The sequence below is a fragment of the Atractosteus spatula genome, chromosome 10 (assembly GCF_055471065.1).
Source record: "Atractosteus spatula isolate fAtrSpa1 chromosome 10, fAtrSpa1.hap1, whole genome shotgun sequence".
Lineage (NCBI taxonomy): Eukaryota > Metazoa > Chordata > Actinopteri > Semionotiformes > Lepisosteidae > Atractosteus > Atractosteus spatula.
The window spans coordinates 17,807,963-17,821,101 of record NC_142715.1 but is presented as its reverse complement, the minus strand read 5'-3'; the positions used below and the strand labels follow the sequence as shown (position 1 = coordinate 17,821,101).

General features: G+C 41.9%; 1 non-coding gene and 1 pseudogene across 2 annotated transcripts; one reads left to right on the top strand and one right to left on the bottom strand.

The window, feature by feature from the left end:
* The first annotated feature begins 2,626 nt into the window (after nucleotides 1-2,626).
* Nucleotides 2,627-12,047, top strand: LOC148825576 (E3 ubiquitin-protein ligase TRIM39-like; annotated as a pseudogene). Its single transcript, XR_016091798.1, has 4 exons — nucleotides 2,627-3,284; nucleotides 5,658-5,759; nucleotides 6,310-6,378; nucleotides 10,174-12,047. The product of XR_016091798.1 is annotated as an E3 ubiquitin-protein ligase TRIM39-like (transcript).
* Nucleotides 12,048-12,578: 531 nt separating this feature from the next.
* Nucleotides 12,579-12,743, bottom strand: LOC148825575 (U1 spliceosomal RNA). Its single transcript, XR_016092115.1, has one exon. It is a non-coding gene; the product is annotated as a U1 spliceosomal RNA (small nuclear RNA).
* Between the last annotated feature and the right edge of the window lie 396 nt (nucleotides 12,744-13,139).

Genomic DNA, 13,139 nt, shown 5'->3' with positions numbered 1-13,139 from the left:
TGAAAGTGAAGCTCCCAGAGTTAAAATTGCAGCAACTTAAACCCTTAATCAAACTAGGAGAAGCCTAGACAAAGAAGAACCAAAACATTGAAATGAGACTTTTGCAATGGTCTAACACAACATAAGAATACACTTAGATTAAATCTTTACTATTTTACAGGAGAACCTAATAGGGAAAGTTATAAAAGTGTGTACAGTATGTGTCAGAAACCTAGAGAGAATTCACGTGCAGTATCATTTTGCTTAAAGTTGAACTGAGCACAAACAATACAGTTGCATTGTATACTTGTATGTGCAATACACTATTTCAAGTCTAAACTATAGGACAACTCACTCTGCTGTGACTCCTTGCATCTCTACGCTATAACTTCCATCGAAGAGAGATTTTATCACCAGCATGCAATTGATTCTTCCGACATTTTGTTTAATACTGTAATGTGGATGTAAGAACTCATGAAGTATTACCAGGATCTACATTTAGCACTGCTGATATTGATGGAGTTGAAATGCATGATGTATTTATTGACAGCTATATCTGAGCCGATAATGATTAAAATACCTCCTGTAAAGTGTTAGGATTCATAGCAAGGCATATTTCTCCCCCCTAAACGTTGCTATTGCATTGCACATTATATGAGCCTTACCAGTTTCAGTAGCTCCTGGTGTGTGCAGTTTTTAAAAACCTAAAGTAATAAGAAAATTACTTGTACACAGCAGTGTGTCTGTGGAGATTACCTAGGAAACGCTGAAGCTCTCTGTACACAAGCAATCCAACATAAATGAAAAATGCCTGCAGTCTGCCACTTATGCGTTTCCTTTACTACAGAGTAAATTCATAGGAATGAAGAGAAATGGAAAGAAAAAATATCACTTTAAAGTTTCCAGTTACTTGGCACGAATGAATCAGCTATTTCTATATCCAGTCACACAGGAGACGGGTTGATTCGCCGATGGGGATGTGTCGTTTCTCTACCTTCTTACTAGACTGTCGTTCAATTCTGTCTTCTTTGAAAGCTTTTTACATCTTTTAAGTGCTCTCGCTTAAACCACGCATAGAAAACCATCACTGCTGATGATTTTCATGGGCCGATGCACACTTGTTCTGGAGAACTCTAGTGATAAAGCCCTGCCTGTGAATATTGTACGAGAATTAAAAAGGGTGAAACAACAGCCCCAACCACAGGAATGGTAACAGGAAGGACTGTGTTCTTATTTAATATGTCCTTTTGAGACATGCCTTGTAAACGCACTCAGGCGTGAGAACATCGACAAATAATTTATAATGGAGCTGTGAAAACAAAGATTTTCCTATACCAGCCAATAGTAAAAAAGGTACTGTATGTGTGAAATTGATTTTTATAATAAAAATGTAAAGTTAAATTGTTTTCTGATTACTTGTTTCTGAAATTTGCATTACATTAGGTATATATTATGTTATACTTTTTATGTTCATCCACCAAAATTTCCCTTAAGTTGTAAATTCCACATTAATATTCCATATGAAGTGGATTTAAACATGCACAGTAGAGATACAAATTAAATGACGAAATCGTTTCTCTAACATCTAATGCAGCACAAGTGCCACTTATTGATCATCTTTGGCCAGCGAAATGCATACCGCAACACACCACACGACCTTTACTGTATTAGGAAGAAATACTGCACGTTTTGAGTGCCTGCATCTGGAGTCAGGGGTCTTTTGTCTGAGATTTGAAAGTCTTTTTTTTGTGATGGCTTGTCTTGGACTCTTAAAAAGGACAAAGTGAGTAATCCTGCAGTTTGGTGTTTGTATTAAAGATTTCTTTTTATTGTATTTTTCTTCTTAAAAGAGGGAGCTTGCTTGTGTTTTTGGATGCTTTTGTTGTAAAAGACTTAAGGACAAAATCCTGGCTTTTCTCCAGAAGTACAGCCTTGAGATTCCAGTTGGTTGTGACCAGACAACCTCTGAAAATGTCACACTGAACACCATTGAATCTCAGCTGCAGGAGATTCGCGAGGGACTTACTGTATCCAGACTGATTAACTTCTCAGAGGTGTTGACAAGAAAGTGGGTTTCCATCACAGCACAGGATTACTACTTTACACAAACAGTGGTGGGAGTGTGAAACAGGTTCCACAACATTTTAGAGTAACATGAGATGAGATAGATTAATTAGTTTCTTATAATAATCAGACACACAGGGTGTTGTCAATCTCACACAGAGATCAGGGGTTTGTTAAAACAGCTGGATGGGCCAGCTGGCCTCCTCTTGTCTGTCACCATCATGGTCTGATCTTCTCATGCTGTGTGAGTGAGTTAGTATTTTATTGTTTTAATTATTGGGAACACAAACCACTGGATTGACTTCACATTAATCTCTGTACATGAGCAGCTACTGACATCTTAAAAAATCATAAAAAAACTTCTCTCTGTCAGCAGGAGTCCAAAATGACACCAAAAGTCACCTCCCCTACAACACCACCTCCTTCTTTTAAACAACAACCACCAAAGAAATCACAGCTGTTTCTAAACCACTCCCCCTAATAATCTTAATCACACCCCTAACAACGACACCCCCTAGCACTCACAGCCCCGCAGCTCTGTGCAGATCCAGGAAGTGAAACTCAGAGATTAGTTTCGTTTCACTTGAAACAGCCTCACTGCAGCTCTGTCTCTACTGCTCCTCTCTGTGCAGTTTTTACTTGTCAGAAAAATGGCAGAAGGCAATATTTCAGTTTCTCAGGACCAGTTCAGTTGCTCAGTGTGTCTGGATTTGCTGAAGGATCCAGTGACTCTGCTCTGTGGACACAGTTACTGTACGGGCTGTATTAATAACTGCTGGGATCAGGAAGATCAGACTGGGATCTACAGCTGCCCCCAGTGCAGACAGACCTTCACCCCAAGACCTGATCTTCACAGAAACACCATCCTGGCTGAAGTGGTAGAGAAACTGAAGGAGAAAGAACTCAGTGGTCCTCCTCCTGCTCACAGTCCTGCTGGCCCTGGAGATGTGCTGTGTGATGTCTGCACTGGGAGAAAGAGGGGAGCTGTGAAATCCTGTCTGGTGTGTCTGGCCTCTTACTGTCAGACTCACCTATAGCCTCACTATGAAGCTGTTCCATTGAAGAGACACAAGCTGGCTGATGCCACAGGGCAACCGCAGGAGAAGATCTGCTGCACTCATCACAAACTGCTGGAGTTCTATTGCCGTACTGACCAGAAGTGTGTTTGTTATCTTTGTGTAATGGATGAACACAGAGGCCATGATACCGTCTCAGCTGCAGCAGGAAGGACAGAGAAACAGGTGAGGAATTTCAGTCTGTATTGAGTGTCTAGTACAAGATGTAAAATGGATATTTAGGATAACTGATCTCCTGGCTGTATTTGAGCTCAAACACAAAGCAGAAACAGTGATACATAAACTGATACACACTCTGACACACACACTGGTTCACACTCTGATACTTGCTGATACATGTCTGAATTCAGAAAGTCAAGCTTGCAGACAGTCACTCTGTGTGCATCACAGTCACACTGTGTAAGAAACACACAGATGGACAGAGACAAAAAATCCACTGGGGGTCATTTTTTAAGAAAATGCACTTTATTACAACAATGTGTACAGCACACTTCTTACAAAAAATACAATTATAACAACAACACTTCAACAGAATTTAAATCGTCTCTAAGAGAGTGATTGTTCATTATCAATCTTTCCATTTTGCAAGTGGTCGGTGAGGCTGGTTCACACAATAAGAGCCCCTCCAAGCCTCCTGGGTGTTACCACTGGCTGCAGTCCTGGCTCTGAAACTGTGATTGTCCATTTCTCAACAGGAGCACTAAGGAACAGGTTTTCTGGGTTTTCTTCAGCCCCTGTACAAAGCTCTCTGTCCTGTCCAGTGCACTTTTACCGTGGAGAAACCCCACCAGGCTACCTAGTTAAATAGCTTCATCCTACATGGCTCCGTTATGCTTCGTGAGCTGGAGGTTCCAGCTGACGGATCGCTGATCCACCCCACACGTCTTGTTGCTATTGATGATGTGGGGCAGGATGGTCCTCAGTCTGCTGGCCAGTAGCTTGGACAGGATCATTGACACCTCTCACTGTCTAGCTGATGTCCAGAGATCAGGCAGTGTGACCAGTGAGCAGGACATCTCTGTATCTTAGTCAGTGATACTGGTCACTGTGGGTACAGGTCACTCAGTCAGTGATACTGGTCACTGTGGGTACAGGTCACTCAGACAATGTTACTGGTCACTGTTGGGACAGGTCACTCATGCTGTGAGAGATCACACAATAATGAGAAGCATATGACTGAGCATTGATCAGTTCTCAGTATCACTGCTGGTTCTTTATGAAATCACTGCTCACTGCTGTGGACAGACTGTGTTTCTTATCTTTCTCAATGGCTCAAGCACCGGACTCCAGGGTGTCACGTGATGTGTCTGTGTGTCTTATTGCCTTGTGCTGCTCAGTCTTATTGAGTGAGACTCCAGTCTTACAGCCACTGCTGCTCACCCTCACTGACTCTGATCCACACTGCAGTGGAGACTGGGGATCATGAAATGAACTGACTGCAGACTGTAGTATAAACTCTGGTATAATAACAGGTATTAAGCAATAACAGTCTTTAGTACAATAAAGATCTACTCTTTCTCTCTGCAGATCCTGTGAAGCGAGCTCCTATCCCTAAATCACGTATATACACTGTGTGAAACTCTGCTGACTGACAGTACTGACTTTACTGACGTGTTATTACCAGTGAGCAACTGTGATTAACAGTGTCTGTATCTCTGTGTTACAGTGTGTGACTGTGATTAACAGTGTCTGTATCTCTGTGTTCCAGTGTGTGTCTGTGATTAACAGTGTCTGTATCTCTGTGTTCCAGTGTGTGACTGTGATTAACAGTGTCTGTGTCTCTGTGTTCCAGTGTGTGACTGTGATTAACAGTGTCTGCATCTCTGTGTTCCAGTGTGTGACTGTGATTAACAGTGTCTGTGTCTCTGTGTTCCAGTGTGTGACTGTGATTAACTGCAGGTTCACATCATATTCCTGTGGAAAACCTCATCTCCTTTCACAGTGATCATGTCATTCAGCCAGTGGAGTCATGTCTGTGCTGGACTGATTAAGCTATAAAATCACCCAACCTAAATCAAAACCTTTTTACTATGAAAAGCTCACAGTCTGTAGGAGACTACATGTCATGGGTACAAATCATGAGTCCTACACAATGAAGCATTTTAATAAACAGAGATTACAAAATCTGTTCTTACAATAATAACACAACTGATGGTAAGAACACTATTTCACTGCTGACCTCGTAATCTTGCATAATAACAATAATATCATGTGTCCCAATCACTGTACTTGGGCATGCAGGGTGAGTGCCCCCTACTGGCCCCATTAACACCTCTTCCATCAGCAGCCTCAGCATTCCCAGGAGTCTCCCCTCTAGGTACTGGCCAGGCTCACACTGCTCCATTAGAGATACTAGACATAAATCCAGGGAACAGCACAGCCTGATAACCCATGCACTGTCACACTATAAACTATATCTTCACATGACCTTTGCCCTGCTCACCTGTCTGGGGTATAACCCCAGTATTGTCTGTGCTGGACACAGTGTCCACCAGGACACTACAGCTCAGTACTGACCCTCTCTTTTCTTCTGTACAGGTGAAGGCAGCCCCATCCCTGACCTGCATAAGTCCACTGTGTGTAAAATCACAGCTCTTGCTGGGCTCCAGCTCTCACCCTGCCAGTGTGCTGGGGAAGAGTGTGTGTGGAGGACAGAGGGGTATTTAAACTGGGGCCAGGGAGCTCCAAAAAGGGCGATTCTGTTGGATCAGGAAAGACCTGGACAACACTAACAGTGTATCATTAAAATAACACATCACAGTAGTCCATTCTTAAAAACTTCTATATTACTAATGTTTTTCTTTCAATTCTTAGAACATGATCAATAAAAAGGACGTTTCACACTGGTTTCAGTGTGAATGAAGCTGAGCTCCTGATTTTTAATACTGATACTGTATGTCTGAAGTTCTCTTGTAATTTTAACTTTTAGTCTCTTGAAAGAAACCAGTTCAAGAGAGCATTACTGGTCTCTAGTGAATTTCATTACCTCTGACCCCTGAATTTTGGTACTATGAGATTCATAATGAAAACTGTAGTGACATCTTTGTCTCAATATGGAGGCCAGTTTGTGTCTGTGATTAACAATGTCTGTATCTCTGTGTTCCAGTGTGTGGCTTTGATTAACAGTGTCAGTATCTCTGTGTCCCAGTGTGTGTCTGTGATTAACAGTGTCTGTGTCTCTGTGTCCCAGTGTGTGTCTGAGATTAACAGTCTCTGTATCTCTGTGTTTCAGAATGGCAATGGTTGTGTAGTGCTGCAGGTAGGTCTGTCTCTTCTTGAAGACAGAGGCGTTGTTTTAAGCCCTAGTGTCTGGGGTTATTGAGGTCTTGAGTCCAGAAGGTCTCTTTAGTGTGATATGGTCTGTAAACAGAAGGAGATGTATTTCAATCTCATGTTTCTGTAACATCCTACATGTGGGCTGTGAAGATCAATCAAAGTTTCATTGTGGGAATTTCTATCTCCGTCCTGTGTTTCAATCTAATGGTCAGCATGAGTCTCTCCTGGACTGGCAGTATAGAAAACTCATTTTCCCTGAAGGCTACGTGCTCTGGTCTCTGCTCACTCCTGAATGAGGGTCTACAGACTGAATGTGGCAGAACCAGTGACTGGAAAAACTGTGGAATATCAGGAGAATTCAGGAGCAGAGCCAGTCTCATAATAACAAGCTATTCAAATCCTAAGGAGAAACACTGTTAAAGGTTGTGGAAAAAAGGATGGTATAATGACAGTATTCTTCCCCTGCAGTTTCAAAGACACACAGCCTCTTGTGAGAGGCAGCAGTGGGACTCTGGTACAGGGGCTCCTCTGGGGTCTGTAGGCCTCTCTCTTGTCTGAGAAATGGCTGCTTCTCTTCACATGTCAACCAGGCTGATGGGTCAACAAGAAGAAACATATAAGAGTTTATATTTATAAAATCACCTTTTCTTCGTCTGTTTCCCTCTTTCCTCTGACTGTGTTATTAGGATGTTCATACAAACACAGTACAGGCAGGATGGGCTTCTATGCAGAGTACGTTCAGGCTGAAGGAATAATAAACATTATCAGGCAGATAAACTTTATTGCTAAACAGCTCATGTTGTTGCTTTTTGTGTTTAAAATCATGATACAGTCAGGATGTTGAACCTCTTTAACCCCCAGCTCCTCAAAGGTCATTTCCACCTGGAGTGTTTGTGGCCTGAACATCTTGCAATATCTTGGACAGTATAGCAAGTCCAGGCCTGGTTCAGGGTCTGAATTCAAGGGACCATCTGGACATCAAGTCTGAAACATCAGATTTATATATATCTTACTCAGTACACACTCTAGGAAGAAATATCCGCCACCCCAAAAAAACACATTTCATTTCTTCAAAAATGATTATTCAAATTATAGCACATGTAGATACCTATTGTTCCAGGCCATGCCCAATATATGTCTACTATTTATACTGGATAGGCTCTTTTTTACAGCCTTTCTATTCTCCAGGAGTAAAAAAATAAGAACTGAGAAGAATCTCTTTGATCTTCACTGGACTGACCAGCAGACAATAGAAGGAGAGTATTTATTAAATTTTAAGAGTTTATATTTAAGTATTAAATATCAGGAGAGTATTAAGTCAGTGTTCATTGGTCATGCGAATAAAGCTTCTTGAATTGAATTGATCAAAACCCCCATTCACAATGAACATGTATAAGCCCCGCCCCCCGTCTCTCAGTGGTCAGAGCTCTCTGATTGACAGCTGGTGTCTCCAATCAGAGAGGCGGACAGCTGAGCACGAACAGTCTGAAGTCAGTATGAGCGCCTCTGTTTCTTTTTTTTTAGCAAAAGTTTTTTTTTTTATTAAACGAATAGAATTTACAAATACAACTACAACCAGAGGATCAGAAACAGGTACAAGAGAAAAAAAAACACAACAGAAAAAAACATTTAACCACCAGAGGTAATGAAGGAAATTATGTGATCAAATTGTATTTTTTACATATATCATGTTTTCCTTGCTTTATTATTTCTCAATTATTTATAGAATTTAAATAGTGTTTCAACATGCATGCGTTTCCTGTATAAAATAAAAATCAGCACTCACTTTTTTACAAAACAAAAAAAAACACTTTTCTTTTCACAACACTTCGAGTACCTCTGGCATTCATGGAAAAGACATACACAAAAGCAGATAATTAACTCTAAGATTGTCTAAATTATTGAGTTTTTCAAGAACCAGAACTATAACAGTCCTTAATACATAACTACAACATTCCAAACTAACACTAAATAAACATTAGTATATACTGCTATAACAAATAAAACCAAACATAATCATTAACTGAGCAGTCACTGGGAGCAATTCTCCTTCCCTCCACAGAGGCCCTCGCTCCCACATAGTAGGCTCTCCTCCCCTCTCTTCTGGCAGCTTCAACCTGGGGCCACAGCTGGTTCCTGGTGCTCCTGTCTGCGGCAGACAGGTCCTCTGCAAATCTCAGTTTGTTCTCATTCAAATACTCATTCCCCCTCGCCACTCGCCACAGCATATCCCTCGCCGTCCTCTTGGTGAACTGTACCATAATCGTTCTAGAGCACACTTGCCCAGACATGTTAGCTCTCCCGAGCCTGTGAACAGTGTTGATGGCCGATATCACGCCCTCCTGGTCCGGCAGGGTCCTTTTACAGATACTCTTCACTGTTGCAACAATGTCCTCATCGCGTTCCTCCTTAACTCCAAATAATTTTAAATTCCATCATCGACAGTATCTTTCTGCATCATTAATTTTCAATTCAAGTTCTTTAATATGTTTTTCTTGTTCAGTATTCACTTGTTTAAGATCTTTTACTTCACTCTTTAAGTCCTCAACCTCTTTATACACACAGTTCATGGACTTTTTAAGACCTTCAATTCCAACTGTATTAAATCGAATCATTTCCTGCAGCTCACCCATGCTCTGTGCCATCATGTTGAAGATGTTGGTCTGGAGCTCCTCCAGCGTCAGCTCGCCCCTTCCTCTCTTGGCCTCTGGGGTTTTCACAGGTGTGCCGGGCAGAGACTCCAGCTCTTCCTCCGGCAGCTGAGTCTCACTCGCGTTCAAGTGCATCTCCAGCACTCCTTCCACGTCCCCTCCAGCTGCTTCACTTTTCTCTTTAGCCGCCATTGATTTTCTTGTAGAGCTATATAATATGACTGAGGTATCTTAGACTTCTCCTTCGAAGACCCAGCACTCTCTTTTCTGTTCCCAGTGCTATTCATATCAAAATTCTTAAACCTAAAAAAAACCTTTTTTTTTCAATTATAACCGAAGTTTAAACAACTAGTGTTAAGTCCTTATTTTTCTGTAGTCAAAAAAAGCAAAAAAATAACATTCAGGTCATGAAAAACTCAAAAAAACTCCTCACCCTCTAAACTTTACCTCCCACCTGAATGCCATCTTGAATGCTGCACCTCTGTTTCTCTCTGGGTTTCTGGATGTGTTATTTCTGGTTTAAATTGAATAGTTTGGATATTTCTTCGCATTTTCAAAGTAAGTGTGAAGGTTTTCTTATATTTTAGCAAGATTTTGCTTTTGTAATTATATTGTTTTTGTGTAAAAACGGGCATTATACAGTCTTTGAATTCAGCACTGTTTTATTCTGCGTCATCAGGAAAATGGTATTAGAGAAGATGAACGAGCTGCTAAACTGGGATTTGAAATAAACCGTTTTAACAGACAGGTTGTCCAGTTTCTTACAGTATACAGGTCGTTGTGGTGGGTTTTGAAGTTTTTGAAAGCGAGTGGTCGGGCTGTAGTTTGTCTTGCAGGCCGGTCGGTCCTGTGTTTATTAATAATGTCGTTTAAAAAAATAAAGTTTAATCGCTGTGAAAACAAATGTTTAATGTTTGTATTTAGAGGATATTGGGGATCACTTGCATGTGTAATACTCAGTGAAACAATGACAGAATATGTTGTTTCTCTGGAAGGGAAGAGAAGTAATTAGTAATTAACTTGTTTTTCTCTCTTGGTGTGTTTGGGGGACAAAGACATTTCACAGTATAATGGAGTTGAGTTGGAATGTAATTGGCAGGAGCCTGTTGTGATGTTTGCTGTTTTATTCCCCAGCTGCTGTGACTCTGGACCCTGATACAGTTCACTGTGAGCTCAGCCTGTCTGAGGATGGGAAGAGAATGAGACTGGGACAGAGGAAGAGGCTCTCTGACAATCCTCACAGATTTGATTACTGGTCCTGTGAGCAGGGAGGCCTTCACCTCAGGGAGACACTACTGGGAGGTGGAGATGAATGACTGGTGGACAATAGGAGTGACCAGAGAGTCTGCAGAGAGGCAAGGGGGGTTCAGCTTCTCTCCCCAGCAGGGCTACTGGTGTCTGAGCTCTTACCTCTCTGTTTTATCTGCTCTCACTGACCCTGTGACCCATCTCCCCCGCAGTCTGCTGCCCAGGAAGCTGGGGGTGTGTGTGGATATTGAGGAGAGGAAGGTCTCCTTTTACACAGTGGAGTCCAGAGCTCATCTATACACTTTCACTGACATGGTCTTCACTCAGGGGGAGAAGATCTATCCTGTCTTCAGGACTGTGGATCGTAATAAAGAGCTTGAGCTGCTGCCTGCTGTCAGTGTGGAGATTAAACCCGTCACTGACTCATGAACACAGGCTGACTCTCTCCCAGCTCTCTGTCCCACTGCTCATACTGGGAGTCGGGTTTAACGGCGGGTAGTGAGATGATGTCAAAAATCTAATAGTAATTTAAGATGATGTCGATGTTGTGTCGTGTTTAAACATGTTATATTACAGTTAAAGATTTAAACAGGAAAATAACATGTACGAGAGAGGGAGATATTCCTTGCTACCAGCCTGCTGTACTCCTGACTTGTAAATATCTCTGGAAACCCTCTCGTGTTTTTTTTTCAAATTTTGAGAAAATAAACTGAAATGAATTAAAAATGAAATCCCGTGTGAGTCTCTCCTGCATGTTCCGGTGACTGTAAAGCTGCCTGAACTGGGAGGGACCCGCTGACGTCATCAGCCAGGCGGAATAGGCACTGTGATGCCATCAGAAAGTGGCTTATGGCAGTTGTAGTTTGTTTAGTTCCTAATAAATTGATATAATCGCCCAGTGAAAGCTCTGTTTACCTTCATATGAAAGCCCAAAACACTAAACTGAACCCAAGATTTTACATCTGTTTGATGGCAGCGGCAAGTTTTTTTCTTCACGGACAGAAACTTGGGCTACTTGTCAGTCTTGTCTTCTGTCCTGGGCTATGGGCTATTTAATTATTTACTTTTTTCGATAGCCTGAAATTTCATTCAGATCTGTCCATGTAATGTCATACATTTTACTGCCCTTGTGTGTGTTTAACCCTTGTCGAATGGGTTGTAAATGTCTCTTCCCTTAATACTGGCTGACACTGAAAAAAGGCTACAGGAGCTCCGTAAATGAAGATTTGTGTGTGCGCTACCCAACACACTTAGTTGCAGCAGTGTGGGTGTTTAAATGCTATTGGCTCATGAACAACATCCCCCTATCCCAGTGCATTGCCTGTCTAATAGTGCAACATTCAATAAAACCAATAGAGAAAGAGAATCACGATGCAAAGCTGTGTCAATCTTCTGTGTAAAATATCGGTTTGTAAAAATTTGCTCTGAATCTGGACTGTAATTAACACTGTAAACATCCCGTTTGTATAAAAACAGGTGAGTGTAAATCTGCTTTGTTATTGTCAAGCTGTGTAAGAAGACAAAAAACATATTGTAACGCCCTCGCCTGGTGGTGAGGAGGAAGCACCTCTAGGCGCTCGTAGTACAGCTGGGCATGCTGGGAGTGGTAGCCGGGTTGAGTCTGAGGGTCAGCACGATGACCAGTGGCTGACCCTACCCGTGTAAATAATGTCCTATTAGGTCTAGTTCCCTGTGTAGTCTTGTAAAAGTATAGCGTGTTGTTAGGTAATTACCACCCTAAAGATGTGTACGTGTTCCGTCAGTCTCCTCATGTGCGTGTATATCCTGTGTTTGGTTTTGTGTGGTTGTTAACGAATAAAGCTAGCGCTTGGTTTGTTAATCGCGTCTCCACTGGTCTTTTGTTCAGAAAAGAACCTATAAATGCTACAATATATTCATTTATTACTGGTTTCTTTCATTGAGCACGGATACAATAGAGGTACAGCCATTCACTGTTTGACATGTCTGCACTGGTACAGAACCTAGCAATCAGAAAACGGATGAAACTGTCTTGAGAATTAGCATACAGTACCGAGGCCCCCATGACCAAATAAAGGCTAACCTCGATAATCAGCCTAAATAATGCAGACTACAGCAAAACGACTGACTTTGAAAAGGGAATGGCTGTCCGGAAGGAATAGTGTAACCAGCTTGATATGCTTCTCCAGACCTCTAACTAAAAGAAACCAAGAACCAGCAGTGGCATCGACTCCTTTCGAACTGGGATCCTATCGCAGCTCGTGGTGTCGTAACTCTTCCGTATCTAAAATTGGACCAAGCACATCAGGGGAGAGCGCGAACGCAGTCCCCCACTACCAGAAATTATGCAGTCGAGATTCCCACATTTGGGGAATTCGCAGGGGTCAGCACAGCCGGAGTGCAATGGCCGAGCCTCGCCCTGGGTGAATCGATTTTTTAAGAACTTTATTTTCTTTTCACAAAAAAATACAGGACATCACAAATTAGAAAGCTTTACATTTATATACATACTTAAAACAGTATATATGATCACATCTCATTACATTTTGACACGGTACCAGTTACAAAGCAACAATTTCTTTTTTTCTGGTGCAAATCACATGCTTTACTTAAACATGATAATGTTTCTCACAGTTTCTTGAGATATTGACCTATGCCCTCTATTTCCCACAGATTTTCTGCTTCCTCCCTCCCTTCTCTCCACAGATCTCTGAGGTAATAGTTCTCTCGGGTGATGAACAGGGCCAGGCTACCTGCTGCCTTGACTGGGACCTCGATGCCTTTGAACAGCCCCATGTTCCTCACTCTCCACAGGGCGTCTTTCCCACTGTTCACCACGGCCCAGATCCTGTCAAACACGTCAGGA